At 30.5% G+C, this 18,704-nt stretch overlaps 1 protein-coding gene across 1 annotated transcript in view; it reads right to left on the reverse strand.

Annotated features, from left to right (window-relative positions):
- Positions 1–1,141, reverse strand: part of LOC111618585 (activating transcription factor 7-interacting protein 1-like) — a 94,453-nt gene extending 93,312 nt beyond the window's left edge. The window contains exon 1 of the mRNA XM_023360141.1: positions 1,049–1,141. The gene's annotated coding sequence lies outside the window, so the exon portion shown is untranslated. The remainder of the gene's footprint in view (positions 1–1,048) is intronic.
- Between the last annotated feature and the right edge of the window lie 17,563 nt (positions 1,142–18,704).

Raw genomic sequence — 18,704 nt, forward strand, 5'->3', positions numbered from 1 at the left:
AAAACAGTGTCATCATTTTTAGTTATAAAAAAACATAATTTTTGAATTACTATTATTTTTAATCTGTAAAATTAATTATACAAGTACTATATTACTTAAGTACTCTTCAAAAATATGTTATATTGATTGTCCTTAAAACTACTCTCTGGCCTTTTTGTGCTCTCTGAGCAATAAAGGGCCTAAAACCACAAATAAATAAATATATATAAAACTATGCTCAAACTAGATAGCCTTTTAAAATTCAATAATATGACACTTTAATCCAAAGTTATAATAAACGATTAAAGTATATTATTTGTAATTAAAATTAGCCTTGGAAATCGAAAAGCTATTTTTTCATCCACTTTCAGCCTTGAAAGATTACAACATTATTTACTTGGAAAACTTAATGTCACATCAAATGACCAATTCTTCTATATATAACTGATAAATAAATTAAAAACAAAACAAATAATCGTTTTTCATTTAATTTCAAGTGATACTGTCGTTCCGTCTCTGTTTACATCTCATTTTTTTGTTCTCGGATCGAACATTTTTGCTTATGAATCTAAAATAAAATTTCTAAATAAATAAATAAATAAATATCCAATTATTATATTACAAAAATCATTAATCAATCCAAGTGTATAAAGAATTTAACAACCTTAACAAAAAGTATACAAGCAATACCTTACCATAAACAATTGATTTATGAAAATTTAAGTTATATATTAAAAAATGAATAAATTTTGTGCCAACAACTATTATTATATCATGTATTTAAAACAAAAAACAATTATATCACCCATGTAAAACAAAAACATATATCAAGTACACATATCTGAAAGCAAAATGAAAATTTAAAATTGATTATTACATATCAAACAATATAAAATTAACAAAAACAGCTGCTATTAAGAACATTACACATTTTTAAATTAAGGAAAAACAATGGCACATTTTATTGGTTTGTAATATAATAATCTATACTTGCAAGGCTTTGCTTAGTGATTATAAAATATTTTATGTATGTAATCTATTATAAGCAATGACAACAATGAGAACTTACGTGACTTTTTAATATAATATCAATTATACATATTTGGGAATTTATCCAAATATTGTCTATTAGTTTACTACCGCTATACTCTTCATCACTTGTCGTTTATTCCGGATAACTCTCAAGACTATTGATTGGAGAAATTGATACCACGTGACCGGTTGCATTGGATTTCGGGAATGAATTTTAACGAGATCGAGGCAGAAAAATCTATAAATCTCGAATCCAAAAGCTACCATTAGTTATAAATTACTGTACAGTACTTATATATTTCAGTAATATGCTTGTTTTCCGTTTGCGTATTAGTTTGTCAACAGAGGGCATTATAAGCTAATCGTCGACGTTAAATATAAATTCGGTTGTTGTAATATAACGTAATAATAAATCGCCTACCAGTTAGAAAAATAAATTTGAAATACTTATCGGCGGTTGTAATAATACTATTAAATTAAAAAATTCTAGATTTTTTTTGTCTGATTTCAAAACAATTATTGGTTTTATTTTAAATTAATAAATTATTTAATTATAGTATTATAATAATTAAATACAGTATAGCATAATTAATGTAGAGGGCGCGTTTCCTTGTCAAGAAGGTAAGTAAGCAAGTCAATGACGTAGTTCGAAGTACGTCATCGGTTTACTTACTTAACTGCTTGACAAATAAACGCCCCTAATGATAATCCTTTTCGTTAAAATTTAAATATATTTAAACCCTGATAAATTATGTATAATCTAATTTCAAAATGAGTGAATGCTTTGTTCTAATAATAAAACATTATTTATTATTTTATTGGAATTTTTATTATACTCGTACATTACGTAATAATTGATTACAGTATTACCATAAGCTGTGTTGTTTTGACCGCTAGAGATACTAAACAAGTGTACAAATCGAATTTAAAATATATTAAAACTTTTTAAAATTAAAAAAATTTCTGAGTTTTCCGCTATTGTTCTCGCTTGTAATGTTATTTATTTTATTTGTTTCTAATATATTGTGAGATATCTATGACTTCGTTGATTTATTATTCTGATAAATCGATAAACTGAATTTTGGCCAGTGTTTCTACTTCTAATTTTTAAATGTTTAAACGTAGAAATCATAATCTTAATTTATAAAAGACTAATTTAGAATATTTAATAATAAAGTTATTATTATTATTATTATATTAAAGTTTATTTGAGTGGCAGTCTGTCCTATTCCTGCAAGAATGCACTTTTCAACTCCTGGGTGGTTCTCGGAGGGAGAATGCGAGCTGCAATTGCCCTCCCAAGAGCGTCTCAGACGTTTAATAGGGTTTAGGTCTGGAAATCTGGCTGGGCAATCCATCCGGCGAATGTCTCACTTTCAAGATAATCGTCGACAGGTGAGCCCTATGTGGACGAAGTTGCCATCCAAAAAAAAAATGATCCGAGAGCCAACTGCGCCCCTGAAAACTCGAACATAAGGCTGTAGGCAGTGCCGGCCCGAAGCAAGTTTTAGGATGGAGCGAGATCCTATTATGGCGCCCCCTTGGTTGCCCCTAATTTATACCCTTTAATTTTCTTTACCACTGAGGCGCCCCTAGGACTTCGTGCCTGGAGCGACTGTTCCGTTCGCCCTATGGTAGGGCCGGCTCTGGCTGTAGGATTTTATTCCTATACCTTTCAGTAGTCAGGGATACTCCGTCAAACACATGGAAGGGTGTGTGGCCGTCCAACATGATGCCTGCCCAGATCATGATACCTCCGCTGCTATAGCGATCTCTTCTCGATTTTGAAGGGAAGAAATCGGGTCCCAGGTTCTCTACAGATGAAGGTGAGTTGAGAATCCGTATCCAGGCTGAATTGCGGTTTGTCTGTGAAGAGAACGGTACCCCACTGAAGTCTGGTCCAAGACTGCCGTTGTCTGCACCATGCTGAAAAGGTTCTTTTGTGTGCTGAAGTGAGCGGGATGCAAACAGCGGGTTTTCTGGCAAAAAAAACCTCTCTCATGAAACCTCCAGGAAACAGTTACCCTTGAAAGTCTGGGTCCAGTGGTGGCATGCAGCTCACGAGATAGTTGTGAAGCTGTAGTCCTGTGGCGCCTCGCTGAAAGTGACAAATAACGATCTCCATTGGCCGTCGTGGTTCTTGGACGACTTTGCCCAGGTCTTCTCGACATCGATCTAGTGTCCTTAAACTGTTTCCATAAATTGTAAACAACTCTGGGTGTTACATTGAGCTTTTTATCAACCTGCACTTGTGATTGCCCCGCCTCCAATCAACCCACGATTCTCCACATCATTCCGTCATCAAGATGTTCGTGGCTACTTATTTTACCTGATTGTTTATGAAATTGAACCAATTCTTGCAAGAAAAACAGCAAATGTCGCCGAGGAATACGAGCAAACTAATCGCGGACAAAGCCACGTGTACTTTTCGTGCCTTCGCTGTCAAAGTTCTGCCCACACACGTGTAAACTTACGTATTCAACATTAAAACTTTGCATTCTTATTCGGTGGCATAATTTGTATTTTCGGCTCATTACTTTTTGTTAATATCGACAAAATGTGAACATTCTCTTAATTTTAAATTAAACACCAATTTATTTCTAGTCAAAGATTAATATCGAGCTGAAATAATAGTAAAAATGCTAATTTTAATTTATAGATGTTTATTCTAATTCTAATTCATAAATAAATAATTCAAAATAAATAAATATATAGTAAAATAAATAAATAAGTTATATATAGATACAGTTATATACAGTATACAGTAGACTATATAAAATTTTAATTATATTACAGATATGAGATAAATTTTCGTTCATTTAATGTCGAATACTTCTACTGTAGTTACTATTTTATGACAAGAAATTATGGGATAACGTGTGCCAAGTGTTAATATAAAAAATAAATATATACAAGATGTGAAAGTTAATTGAATTGGTTAATAATATTCAACACGTGTTGTGCAAGTGTACGAAGTTTTATAGTCTCATATGCACGTTTATCAAATAAAAAAAAAATTATAAATGGATGACAAATTGTTCTGAAAAGAATATAAAATATCTGTGTATGAGTTTAAAGTGAAAAATATAATTTAAAGAAATCAATCTATTATTACAAAAAATAATTATATTTTTTAGAGTTAATTTTGACTGTAATTCTTGGACCTTTTATATAGTAGGAGAACACTTTTAGGATATCATAAATTATAACATTATTCACATCTATTAATAGAATTTTCCTAGAATAAGAATGGAGCCGATGTGAGCGGTTCGTTAGAGCTTCGTGGGCGACCAGGCAAATTAGGTTGCCCCATAACTTCAGACATTTTTCTTCCGGGAAATTTTGAGAGAAAATATTTTTCTATAATATATTTATTTGGAGACTCTGTTGGGGGCCCCTGGCAATTATTCTTTCTGCCTGTAGGATGACACGCCACTGGCTGATCAATTTATTGTATTTTAAACTATAGGCCTATATGTATTTTATATCCCTTTTTTGTTTTGTCTGGTTGTGCAACGAACAATTGTTAGCTATCAGACAAGACGCCCTTTGCACCCACATCTCGAAGATGCGTGTGTGAATGAGACACCGGCATTGTTTATGTTTATCAACCAACGTTGTAAAGGAATTTCGTCTATTTTTCCGATTTTAGGGATTCCCCTTTCTAAATTTCTAGCAATATCGATTAAAAATAATTCAGAGAAACGAATTAAAATAAGAAAATTATCCATTAATTGTTATAAATCTCACAACATGCGAAGGAAAAGACGAAGGGGGGTGACAGTCGTTCCCCCTTTTTCAATGGTGTTAGATGACAGACGCTACTCTATCCATGTCACGTGGACGCAAATAATTCTTAATAGACAAAAGAGAAGGACGACTACTTGATGATCAATCATGCTTATCGCAAATTACCTCAACTTCCTCCGGAACAAAATCGTGATTGGTCAAAAAGAAGAATAAAATAAAAGGGAATGACGAAAATCAGAGATTTAGTAAAGGGACTGAGTGAAGGAGAAAGAAGACAAAAAGGTCAATAAGAAAGGGAGAGAAAGTGAGGGAAAAGAAGAAAATCAACACAAAATCCAGAAATAAAGTCAACTCCTAGAAAAGACAACTCTTTTCCTTGTATGTTGTAAGTCACGAAGTTCTGATACTCCCGTTTTACAAATAGAAATAGTTTAACTTCCTAAAACAGATTTTGTACTTACTATTAATTTAAACTAAGTTCAAATGTTATGTTCCGTTTTTCCATAATAAATTTTCTCTTTTATTCTTAAATTAGTTTACTTGACTTTGCATTCATCCTCCTGAGAGACTCATTCTTGTACTTTGGAGTGACTCTTACCTTCACGCCTTAACTGTTTTTTTTTTTTTTTTCCTTGTCGAAATCGGAGGTGTGTCCGACAACACACACCTGGTAACAGGTTTATACACATGTGTGTATAAACTCCCATAATTCAATTTTCGACGGCCCCCAAGCTCCCACAAAAATTTCTAGTGAAAAAAAAGAAACGTAATTAATTATTTACTACATTTTCTTTACCTCCTCTTGGAATCACACCGAGTATAAAATGGAATAAAAACGAATAAAAATTCGTTTTTATTCCATTAAATAAACGCGACACACGATCAATCTGCCAAAGGGAGGATACCTCCCGTGAGGTGTTTTATAAGAAACTGGCCACTATTTAGGCGTTACTAACATGAAGAAAATCCGGAAAATTCCACTTATCCGGTTGTTGGCCAGGTATTTTCCATAATTTTAGCTTAAAATATCAATTTTAAATAATTATTTCAGACAGATATTTTATCTAACATTTATTATTGTTGTTATTGACGTTGACGACACGACATTTATTTTGTTCTTTCAATTATGAAAACAATGGATGTTCTGAAATACATACTTCCGTTATTCAAAATATTTAAATTAAAGTATCGTTCACTTATCAATAAAGAAAAATATCACAGATTTTATCGCACATTCGAATATCTGCTTCCTCTATTTTACATAAATATCATAACAGATGGAGCCATACACGCAGTTTTAAATGTTTCCGGGAAAGTTAAGCAACTCGTCGCTGGGTTTTTATAGATTGAAAAGCTACCGTAATTGTGTTCAAATACTGTTAATTAATTAATTCTAATGTTTATCTTAAAATATTTAGTTTCGGTCGACGTTTTAAAATTATGAAAATGATTTTAAATTTCAAATTTAGAGAACCGGCTGTTAATAATATTTATTTATTCTTCTAAAGAAGACAGAAACAGCGCATGAATTGATGTAACATGTGATTATGAAATCGTGTTTAAGCGTATTGCTTATTCCATTACTGAATAGAAGAATTGTTAATTCGAATTAATTGTATAATTGCATTGAATAGATTTTTTAAATTCTTGTTTTATTGAATTATGTATTTTATGTAATTTTCAACAAAATTAAAATATTTAAAATAAACATACCAAATTTTATATTGTGATTATTATGCACTCTGTTTAACATATTACATATACAGTATTATAATGTGTACTTTTGAAACAATGTTTGAACAAGATTTGCTTATTATAAATGCGTTTAAATCTTGCGCATTATATAAACATTGGAGAAATAAATATTCAATCTTATCTAAAATATAGATTATTGTAACGTATATAACGTATATACGTTACAATACGTATATATTTATTATTAGTGTCAGCACACATTACGAATAGTTGTGTTTCTCGTTTCAAACATTGCATCAAAGTAATGATAGTATGTGCTTAAAACAGTGTCATCATTTTTAGTTATAAAAAAACATAATTTTTGAATTACTATTATTTTTAATCTGTAAAATTAATTATACAAGTACTATATTACTTAAGTACTCTTCAAAAATATGTTATATTGATTGTCCTTAAAACTACTCTCTGGCCTTTTTGTGCTCTCTGAGCAATAAAGGGCCTAAAACCACAAATAAATAAATATATATAAAACTATGCTCAAACTAGAAAGCCTTTTAAAATTCAATAATATGACACTTTAATCCAAAGTTATAATAAACGATTAAAGTATATTATTTGTAATTAAAATTAGCCTTGGAAATCGAAAAGCTATTTTTTCATCCACTTTCAGCCTTGAAAGATTACAACATTATTTACTTGGAAAACTTAATGTCACATCAAATGACCAATTCTTCTATATATAACTGATAAATAAATTAAAAACAAAACAAATAATCGTTTTTCATTTAATTTCAAGTGATACTGTCGTTCCGTCTCTGTTTACATCTCATTTTTTTGTTCTCGGATCGAACATTTTTGCTTATGAATCTAAAATAAAATTTCTAAATAAATAAATAAATAAATATCCAATTATTATATTACAAAAATCATTAATCAATCCAAGTGTATAAAGAATTTAACAACCTTAACAAAAAGTATACAAGCAATACCTTACCATAAACAATTGATTCATGAAAATTTAAGTTATATATTAAAAAATGAATAAATTTTGTGCCAACAACTATTATTATATCATGTATTTAAAACAAAAAACAATTATATCACCCATGTAAAACAAAAACATATATCAAGTACACATATCTGAAAGCAAAATGAAAATTTAAAATTGATTATTACATATCAAACAATATAAAATTAACAAAAACAGCTGCTATTAAGAACATTACACATTTTTAAATTAAGGAAAAACAATGGCACATTTTATTGGTTTGTAATATAATAATCTATACTTGCAAGGCTTTGCTTAGTGATTATAAAATATTTTATGTATGTAATCTATTATAAGCAATGACAACAATGAGAACTTACGTGACTTTTTAATATAATATCAATTATACATATTTGGGAATTTATCCAAATATTGTCTATTAGTTTACTACCGCTATACTCTTCATCACTTGTCGTTTATTCCGGATAACTCTCAAGACTATTGATTGGAGAAATTGATACCACGTGACCGGTTGCATTGGATTTCGGGAATGAATTTTAACGAGATCGAGGCAGAAAAATCTATAAATCTCGAATCCAAAAGCTACCATTAGTTATAAATTACTGTACAGTACTTATATATTTCAGTAATATGCTTGTTTTCCGTTTGCGTATTAGTTTGTCAACAGAGGGCATTATAAGCTAATCGTCGACGTTAAATATAAATTCGGTTGTTGTAATATAACGTAATAATAAATCGCCTACCAGTTAGAAAAATAAATTTGAAATACTTATCGGCGGTTGTAATAATACTATTAAATTAAAAAATTCTAGATTTTTTTTGTCTGATTTCAAAACAATTATTGGTTTTATTTTAAATTAATAAATTATTTAATTATAGTATTATAATAATTAAATACAGTATAGCATAATTAATGTAGAGGGCGCGTTTCCTTGTCAAGAAGGTAAGTAAGCAAGTCAATGACGTAGTTCGAAGTACGTCATCGGTTTACTTACTTAACTGCTTGACAAATAAACGCCCCTAATGATAATCCTTTTCGTTAAAATTTAAATATATTTAAACCCTGATAAATTATGTATAATCTAATTTCAAAATGAGTGAATGCTTTGTTCTAATAATAAAACATTATTTATTATTTTATTGGAATTTTTATTATACTCGTACATTACGTAATAATTGATTACAGTATTACCATAAGCTGTGTTGTTTTGACCGCTAGAGATACTAAACAAGTGTACAAATCGAATTTAAAATATATTAAAACTTTTTAAAATTAAAAAAATTTCTGAGTTTTCCGCTATTGTTCTCGCTTGTAATGTTATTTATTTTATTTGTTTCTAATATATTGTGAGATATCTATGACTTCGTTGATTTATTATTCTGATAAATCGATAAACTGAATTTTGGCCAGTGTTTCTACTTCTAATTTTTAAATGTTTAAACGTAGAAATCATAATCTTAATTTATAAAAGACTAATTTAGAATATTTAATAATAAAGTTATTATTATTATTATTATATTAAAGTTTATTTGAGTGGCAGTCTGTCCTATTCCTGCAAGAATGCACTTTTCAACTCCTGGGTGGTTCTCGGAGGGAGAATGCGAGCTGNCTTTAAACACAATAAAAACAGCACTATGTAGTTGGATACGACAGACATTACATTTTCTAATTGCATAGCTTTTGCACATAGATTTTCTTGATGGATGATGCGATGAGATATAAATAATTTAGAAAAATTCTGTTCTCCCATTTTTTGTTTGAATAAGGAAATTACTCGCTTATTTTTTCCTGTCATTGCTGCCACAACACTTCAGAAAATAATATTCAATTTAAACTAGACGAATTACATCGAAAAATATTTATTTATAATTTCTTTTAAACATCTCGCGGGCCGGATAGAAACTTTTCGCGGGCCGTAGCTGGCCCGCGGGCCGGGGGTTGCCCACCGTTGATATAGACCTATACCTATTTCACAGTAGATCACATAATATATTCGTGCACCCAATGTAAACACGAAATTCTCTCATGCGCATGCTATTTCTTTATAAATGTTCTTTATGTGATTATTTTTAATTTCTCAAAATTGGTCATCTTGAAAGTAAATTCTATCAGATATGCAAATACATATCATGCAATCGGGGAACAGCAAGCTCCAGGCACGATCGAACTTGTAGACTCACAGACCGCGTAAAAAAGTACAATGTTCTGCAAGTTAATAACATAAACCGAACTCCCGATTATCCGTGCAAGGTCTAATTAGTTTATCCATTTTTCCCATTAATACCGTAACGAATGGGAAGTTGTATACACGCCATCAGTGTACAAGTTGTAGGCTTTTGAGATCAGCTGACTTTCCAAGAAATGGTCTTAAATATCCACGGGAGTTGACTTCAGTTTACAAACGATATTTTATATATATTTATTAATAGAATACACGAGAAAAAACCAATCCCTTTTACGCTAAACACAGCAGATTTTAAAAATATCCTACTAGTCCCAAAAAAAAAAAATAAACTTGGAAAAAAATGTAAGAATTGTACATAGAAATGTAAAATCTAAATTTCTACATGATATTTTTGAACGTTTATTGACTAAATATAAATTTCAGCTTATGAAACTTGGGAGTCACTCTTACATATCTGAATAGTTTTTTTTTCCATAATTTAGATGGCTTAATTTGGAATATACGTGTTTTCGGATTTTCCTTGTAAACCCGTGCACTAAATTAGAATGGATAATCGGAAGTTCAGGGTATTTAGATTATAATTTTTTTTCTTTTTTTGCGCAAAAATTTTTAGTAGAAAACAACCAAGTAGGCTATACACAAATTTTATCATATACTGTACATTAAAATCTATGCACTAATTAGAAAGTTTAAGGGCATGCCGAAAATTTTCGCATAGGACACTGGTACGGTAAGACTGTATTTATGCAAAGGAGAAAAGAAAGAAAACAGACGAAAGAGAACTTTTCGGATTAGAATTTTCACACGCAAATCAGTTTATGAATAAGAGGGAAACGAAGTTTTCGCTCATTATGCATAAGAAATACCTGAGTTTCCCTCTTCCTCTAAAGTTCAACCTGCTAAATTTTCTGTTTTGCAACCTAAAAAATTCACTTTAATTATAAAACCACATTATTAGAATTATTAATAACATGTGAGAAAAGTTAGTAATCAAATGAGCATTGTTTAGTGATTTAGAAATTCGATAAAAAAAAAATAATAATAATNAGATATGAGATAAATTTTCGTTCATTTAATGTCGAATACTTCTACTGTAGTTACTATTTTATGACAAGAAATTATGGGATAACGTGTGCCAAGTGTTAATATAAAAAATAAATATATACAAGATGTGAAAGTTAATTGAATTGGTTAATAATATTCAACACGTGTTGTGCAAGTGTACGAAGTTTTATAGTCTCATATGCACGTTTATCAAATAAAAAAAAAATTATAAATGGATGACAAATTGTTCTGAAAAGAATATAAAATATCTGTGTATGAGTTTAAAGTGAAAAATATAATTTAAAGAAATCAATCTATTATTACAAAAAATAATTATATTTTTTAGAGTTAATTTTGACTGTAATTCTTGGACCTTTTATATAGTAGGAGAACACTTTTAGGATATCATAAATTATAACATTATTCACATCTATTAATAGAATTTTCCTAGAATAAGAATGGAGCCGATGTGAGCGGTTCGTTAGAGCTTCGTGGGCGACCAGGCAAATTAGGTTGCCCCATAACTTCAGACATTTTTCTTCCGGGAAATTTTGAGAGAAAATATTTTTCTATAATATATTTATTTGGAGACTCTGTTGGGGGCCCCTGGCAATTATTCTTTCTGCCTGTAGGATGACACGCCACTGGCTGATCAATTTATTGTATTTTAAACTATAGGCCTATATGTATTTTATATCCCTTTTTTGTTTTGTCTGGTTGTGCAACGAACAATTGTTAGCTATCAGACAAGACGCCCTTTGCACCCACATCTCGAAGATGCGTGTGTGAATGAGACACCGGCATTGTTTATGTTTATCAACCAACGTTGTAAAGGAATTTCGTCTATTTTTCCGATTTTAGGGATTCCCCTTTCTAAATTTCTAGCAATATCGATTAAAAATAATTCAGAGAAACGAATTAAAATAAGAAAATTATCCATTAATTGTTATAAATCTCACAACATGCGAAGGAAAAGACGAAGGGGGGTGACAGTCGTTCCCCCTTTTTCAATGGTGTTAGATGACAGACGCTACTCTATCCATGTCACGTGGACGCAAATAATTCTTAATAGACAAAAGAGAAGGACGACTACTTGATGATCAATCATGCTTATCGCAAATTACCTCAACTTCCTCCGGAACAAAATCGTGATTGGTCAAAAAGAAGAATAAAATAAAAGGGAATGACGAAAATCAGAGATTTAGTAAAGGGACTGAGTGAAGGAGAAAGAAGACAAAAAGGTCAATAAGAAAGGGAGAGAAAGTGAGGGAAAAGAAGAAAATCAACACAAAATCCAGAAATAAAGTCAACTCCTAGAAAAGACAACTCTTTTCCTTGTATGTTGTAAGTCACGAAGTTCTGATACTCCCGTTTTACAAATAGAAATAGTTTAACTTCCTAAAACAGATTTTGTACTTACTATTAATTTAAACTAAGTTCAAATGTTATGTTCCGTTTTTCCATAATAAATTTTCTCTTTTATTCTTAAATTAGTTTACTTGACTTTGCATTCATCCTCCTGAGAGACTCATTCTTGTACTTTGGAGTGACTCTTACCTTCACGCCTTAACTGTTTTTTTTTTTTTTTTCCTTGTCGAAATCGGAGGTGTGTCCGACAACACACACCTGGTAACAGGTTTATACACATGTGTGTATAAACTCCCATAATTCAATTTTCGACGGCCCCCAAGCTCCCACAAAAATTTCTAGTGAAAAAAAAGAAACGTAATTAATTATTTACTACATTTTCTTTACCTCCTCTTGGAATCACACCGAGTATAAAATGGAATAAAAACGAATAAAAATTCGTTTTTATTCCATTAAATAAACGCGACACACGATCAATCTGCCAAAGGGAGGATACCTCCCGTGAGGTGTTTTATGAGAAACTGGCCACTATTTAGGCGTTACTAACATGAAGAAAATCCGGAAAATTCCACTTATCCGGTTGTTGGCCAGGTATTTTCCATAATTTTAGCTTAAAATATCAATTTTAAATAATTATTTCAGACAGATATTTTATCTAACATTTATTATTGTTGTTATTGACGTTGACGACACGACATTTATTTTGTTCTTTCAATTATGAAAACAATGGATGTTCTGAAATACATACTTCCGTTATTCAAAATATTTAAATTAAAGTATCGTTCACTTATCAATAAAGAAAAATATCACAGATTTTATCGCACATTCGAATATCTGCTTCCTCTATTTTACATAAATATCATAACAGATGGAGCCATACACGCAGTTTTAAATGTTTCCGGGAAAGTTAAGCAACTCGTCGCTGGGTTTTTATAGATTGAAAAGCTACCGTAATTGTGTTCAAATACTGTTAATTAATTAATTCTAATGTTTATCTTAAAATATTTAGTTTCGGTCGACGTTTTAAAATTATGAAAATGATTTTAAATTTCAAATTTAGAGAACCGGCTGTTAATAATATTTATTTATTCTTCTAAAGAAGACAGAAACAGCGCATGAATTGATGTAACATGTGATTATGAAATCGTGTTTAAGCGTATTGCTTATTCCATTACTGAATAGAAGAATTGTTAATTCGAATTAATTGTATAATTGCATTGAATAGATTTTTTAAATTCTTGTTTTATTGAATTATGTATTTTATGTAATTTTCAACAAAATTAAAATATTTAAAATAAACATACCAAATTTTATATTGTGATTATTATGCACTCTGTTTAACATATTACATATACAGTATTATAATGTGTACTTTTGAAACAATGTTTGAACAAGATTTGCTTATTATAAATGCGTTTAAATCTTGCGCATTATATAAACATTGGAGAAATAAATATTCAATCTTATCTAAAATATAGATTATTGTAACGTATATAACGTATATACGTTACAATACGTATATATTTCCATAATGTATATACCGTATATATTTCCATAAATTATAACGTATATATTTCCATAAATTGCAACGTTTAAATATTTATAATCAAGTAACATAAATCTATCAATTTAATAAATTAGCCTTTTAATTTTTTTTTTACAAATTAATAATTAACTTGACTAGATATGGAAAGCTTAGAGGCAGGAGGCAGGATCATTTATACATAAGTACAAAAGTTATTCTCTCGTGAAACACTAATTCTTAAGTCGGTTTTATGTTTCAAAAAATTTGTTTTAAAAACTTTGGGCAATTTTTCAATGTAATTAAAAAACAATTGAATAATATGATTAATTTTATGTTAAAAATATTTTCAAACTTTACAATTACTTTATTAAAATAATAAAAATCGACAATATAACAACAAGTAGATCTATTGTAACGTGATAGTAACAATTGATTTTTGTCGGACATGATAGAACTTTGGAATTTCGTCACTTCGTGGTATTTTAGAGGCTTTACTTATTGTAGATTACTTGTAGTGGTTTGCATTGGATGCATCATGAGAAATTTATATCGGAAATGCCAAATATTGCTTGTCCACCAGGCCAAATTGGAGCAAAAGCAAAAGCAAGAGAGCAAACAACCGAAAGCTTCCAATAAAAAAGCTTATTTTATTAAAGTTTATAAGGAAAGCCAACTGCTGAAGAAACGTCTAGAAAAGACAGAAAAAGCTTGTAGAAACATTTTAGAGAATTTCGGCCAAGAATTGATTTTGAAGGCTGCAGGAACCGAAGAATCCAATAAGAAAGTACAAATTGAGGAACGATTACGGATGCCTCTAGAAAAAGGTGAAGGCGAAAATACCGATAGAAACGAAAAGTGCGAATGCAAATCATTACCTAATTTGCTCGTGGCCACATCTAATCAAAGCGAGATAGACAATGGAGAAAAAACTGAATCGGAAGTAGAATTGACTTTATCTCAAAGCGATTCTTCTCTTATGCTCCTATATTATGTTGAGGAATTTAAAAAGAAAGTGCAACGACATAGAATAAAATCAAAAAACATTATAAACAAGATGAAGCAAGTTTGTGGAGTTGAAAGTTCTACAAATTCCATTGATTTCGTGAAAAACTCGAAGGTAGACGCTCCCACATAAAAATTTTTCGCTTTCAGAAAAAAATTTTCATTAATTTTATTAAATTTTACAGTCGCGGTCATTATTGAATATTAAACAAATTATTACAAAATTTTGTTTAAACTTAGAAATAAATTAAATTAAATTCGAAAATTTTGATTAAAAATGTTGAAATGATCACTATGACAACATAAATGTCAATAACTTTTAATATATAATTTGACAATGGATATGTTTAAATTTTTTGCGAGCACTCAAAGGTCTTTGTGACCATCATAAGTTCGAGTCAACATAGTTAAGTTTCCTGTGAAAATTTCTAAATTCCAGTTCCCGAAGACTGGAGTTTAGAAGATAAAGGCTCGAATTTTCTCGACAACTGACGATTTTCGGGACTTTCAGCTGTTCTCATGAGACCTGCGTTGCTTAGTGTCTGTGGACCCGGTTGAAGAAGCTTGCAATTGCCCATGTGGATCTCCGGTTGAGCGGATTGCCGAATATTTTGGTTCCCGCCTTCTAACTTCCAATCAACTCCACCAACAAAAGGTCTTTTAGGGTCCAGTGGGTAATCGAGAGACGAGGGTTCATTACTTCTTTGTTCGTTACTCGAAAATTCCTTGTGTTGGCAGAACAGATTTTGTTTATCTGCTTATAAGTTCAATTTTTGGAACGTCTGAACAGCACGTTATCCTACCGGCAGAAGGGGCAATTGACTGGGGTCCCCCACCGACAGGAGCCCATACCAAACTTTTATAAACTCATTACTGTAGTAAGAATATCGAAATTTAAATTTGGCATTATATTGAAGGGCCCTAGATTGCCGGTGTAACGCAGACACATGGCAAAACTTAAAGGTCAAAGATGTAGGGAGACAGACGGGGGAGGTCACGTGTGCTATTTCCATTAGGATCGGTCTTAATGAATATTTTACTATTTATTAGCATTTACAATGTTTTTAAATAAATTTAAAACTCATCACTACTTTTAAAATTAAGCTTTTTGCCATTTTATAATAATTAATAATATAAAAGTTATTTTTCAATAAAATATTAAAACAGATGACGCCAAAATTTTAAATTTTTTATTGTTTTAATAGTATTACTGAATATTTAGACCAAGTATGCCTCAAAACCAGGTTGTGCTTGGTTGCACAATGAATTAATAAAAAATGATTAATCGCAATAAAACGATTTAAAACAAATAAAAAGTATTTTTACAGCATATTTAATTTATTCAGATTGACCTTAATAAATTCTCTGTAATATATTCAAGAGACGTAAACATTACAACCTGGTTGCATATAGATTTCAAAAGTAAACAATTGACATTTTCATAATGAAATCGTTGGTGTATCAGTAAACAGTTCAAACAATAAGTACACCGATACAAACGTACACAGGGAAAGCGTTACATTGAAGTTGGACATTGAAAATGTTACCTCGTTAGACAATATTTTTTTGTTTACGAGTTTATTTAGTAGAACTAATTGTAGAAGATAATATGAGAAGACACAATTTCACGTATCTCTTTAGATCTAATTGTTTTCAATTTTAATTACTAAACAAAACTTTCATTTCGAATTTGTAGAGCGAGGTAGGTTTTTAAAATTGAAATTTCATAGAGTAATTTTCGAATCATCGATAAAGTATTCTTATGTTATAAATATTTTTCGAATTATTCATAGAAAAAATATGGCAAATTGTACGAAATCGTATCCCAATAATATTTGTTTCGTTGGTTATTTAGATCCTTTTATTTCTATATGTGAAGTTTTCGGACTGAATATTGCGGAACCTTGCAAATGTCGAAAGAGTAAAATATCCGCATCTCTTCTCTTAAAGTACGAAAGAATAATTGAAATATTTTTATGGTTATCTGTAATATTTATTACAGTAATTATTGTAGTCGATGTCCCTTGCTCTAGAATATTTCTTCTATTTGAAGAGCATGCTTTCTATTGCAAATTCATACCGTTAACTTGTTCTTTGTACGTTGCATTGCAATTCAGCATTATGAGAAGAAGAAAGATCGATGTCCATTATTCTATGTCGAAAAGCGTGTCTGAAGGTGAAGAAAAACTTCTTGATAAAGCTCAACCATATCTAAGAAATTTGTTTTTGTATGCAGTCTTTTTATTCGCATCGATGGGCATTTTAATACCGTTGGTTGGTCATTCATACGTTGATGATGGAAAGAAGTTCAGAATCAGATCCATTCTGTGTTTGGTCTCTATTCAAATTTGGTTTATGTTTACATTTATTCATATCGTCTGTGTGTTTGTCTTAAACACGCTTACTACATTACTCGTATTGAAAAGATTATCTAAAATCTCTTTAGAATTACAAACCGTAAAGAAAGCGACAAAATACTACCTCCAAGATCTGATCGAAAAATTTATAGAATTATGGGAATTATTTCAACAAGTAAACGAAAAATGGGAGCTTCTTTTGCCTGTCATTTACATTCATTTTGTATACGAAACCTGCTTTCTTTTGTACGGAACCCTTTTTGCCAAGATGGATCTTTTCATTCGCCTAGTCATGGCTGCAATTACATTACAATTATTAAGTTTTAGTTTATTTGTCTGCAGCGGAGCATCATATTTAACATCAATCGTAAGTAAAAATTAACATAAATGATTTAGTCTATTTTTTACATTTCCGGCTGTTATGTAATACCATAATAAGAAAGAGTATTGGAATCGTGTTAAATTTAATCCTCCGAGTGTTTTTGCAAATTTCCACGTTTTGAGACCCCAAAAAAGTCAAAATAGAAAGGAAAAAATTCCGTGGATAAGTATGTATGTTTGCTTTTGTGTATGTTGGTGTCTATTTCGTTTAATATCCCAGAATGGAGTAAATTTAGTTTCTTAATTTTTAAATTAAAACACGAGATTTGTCATGGTAGCTTGTATAAGGGGCGTTGATGCTTTTAAATTTTGGTGGTAAAAGGTAGACGGGGTGAAGAGATAGTGAGTGGGCATGTAGTATATCTCGAGAGGAGTCAGACCTGATAAAGATTGTTACACATTATTAACACTTGTTTATCAAACTTATTCCTACACTCAAAATTAACCTTTTTGCCATTTTATAATAATTAAAAATATAGAAAGTTTTTATAAGAAAATCTCATAACAGATGGCGCCACACACAATTTTATTTATTTATTATAATTAATACAGTAGCCCCTCATTATATCGCTCTTGTCGGGAGACAAAGAACAAGCGCTATATATCCGAATCCGCGATATAACGAGTGGTTACTTTAATATAAATGTTATTTTTGAAATAAAATCTCATAACAGCCGGGAAAGTTACGCAACTCGTTGCCGGATTTTTATAACAATTTAATAACGTTGTTTCAGATGTACGACAATTTCATTTCTGTGGAAAAATATTTCTCTTCTCCTCTGACGTTAACATATAAGTTAAAAGTATAATATCATATTTTAAATTTTATTTCATGTTCATTGATATTTTAACTGAAACAAATGATTGATATTAGGTCGTTTGCTTCATGAAGATATTCGGAGGAATGCCCATTGGAATATCCATTGGAGGATTTTTTTTCGTGAAAAAGAACTTTTTGATTCGGGTAAGATCTCAGTTGTCCATGCAAAACCAGTTTTCAACTTAATATACAAAATACCATGAATATATTAGTATAACTTATATACAGTGAAACCCCGGTTAACGAACTTAATCCGTTCCGCCACTCCGTTCGTTAACTGAATTGTTCGTTAACCGAAGCAACTTTTCCCATAGAAATTAATGCAAATGCAATTAATCCGTTCTAATCTCCGAAATTTTTGTGATTTTATTTGTAATATACAGTAATTTTCTTTGATGAAAATGTAGGAAAACGTAGTATCTATCATTACAGCAACAAACATGTAAACTTTGTTTAATAAAATAGCACTGTACATTACATACCTTCGTTTGTTGTAGTTGGTGGCAGAAAAGTGGAGATATACGAACCTTAATGCTTAGAAGGGGAATCCCCTCCA

This window comes from Centruroides sculpturatus, unplaced genomic scaffold (assembly GCF_000671375.1).
Source record: "Centruroides sculpturatus isolate CEXI.00-Female unplaced genomic scaffold, Cexi_2.0 scaffold42, whole genome shotgun sequence".
Classification (NCBI taxonomy): domain Eukaryota; kingdom Metazoa; phylum Arthropoda; class Arachnida; order Scorpiones; family Buthidae; genus Centruroides; species Centruroides sculpturatus.